Here is a 583-nt window from a genome sequence, read left to right as displayed (position 1 = left end):
TATATGATGATATATATAAATAAGGATAAGATCGGTATTTAAAATATTGATCTTATCAAGTGGTCAGCATGGGAATAAAAACCATCAAAGGTAATAATTATTTAAAATTATAATAAATTATTGTGGTTTTGGAGTCAGGATTTGATTGCTATTTTTTCAGCGTGGTGGTATCTCTTGATACCCTGTATTATAATTTTATATGATGATATATATATATATATATATATATATTTATATATGAAAGCACGAGGCTTAGTGGTTAGGGCATTCGGCTCACGATCATAAGGTCGTGAGCTCGATTCCCGGTGAGGCGTTGTGTCCTTGAGCAAGACACTATTTCACGTTACTCCAGTCCACTCAGCTGGCAAAAATGAGTAGTACCTATATTTCAAAGGGCCGGCCTTGTTACACTATGTGTCACGCTGAGTCTCCCTGAGAACTACGTTAGGTGTACACGTGTCTGTGGATTGCTCAGTCACTTGCACGTTAATTTCATGAACAGGCTGTTCCGTTGATTGTATCAACTGGGACCCTCGTCATTGTAACTGACAGAGTGCTCCTATATATATATATATATATATAT

Source organism: Octopus bimaculoides, chromosome 1 (genome assembly GCF_001194135.2).
Source record: "Octopus bimaculoides isolate UCB-OBI-ISO-001 chromosome 1, ASM119413v2, whole genome shotgun sequence".
NCBI classification, from domain to species: domain Eukaryota; kingdom Metazoa; phylum Mollusca; class Cephalopoda; order Octopoda; family Octopodidae; genus Octopus; species Octopus bimaculoides.
The sequence above is the reverse complement of the archived record's forward strand: the minus strand, read 5'-3'. Positions refer to the sequence as shown.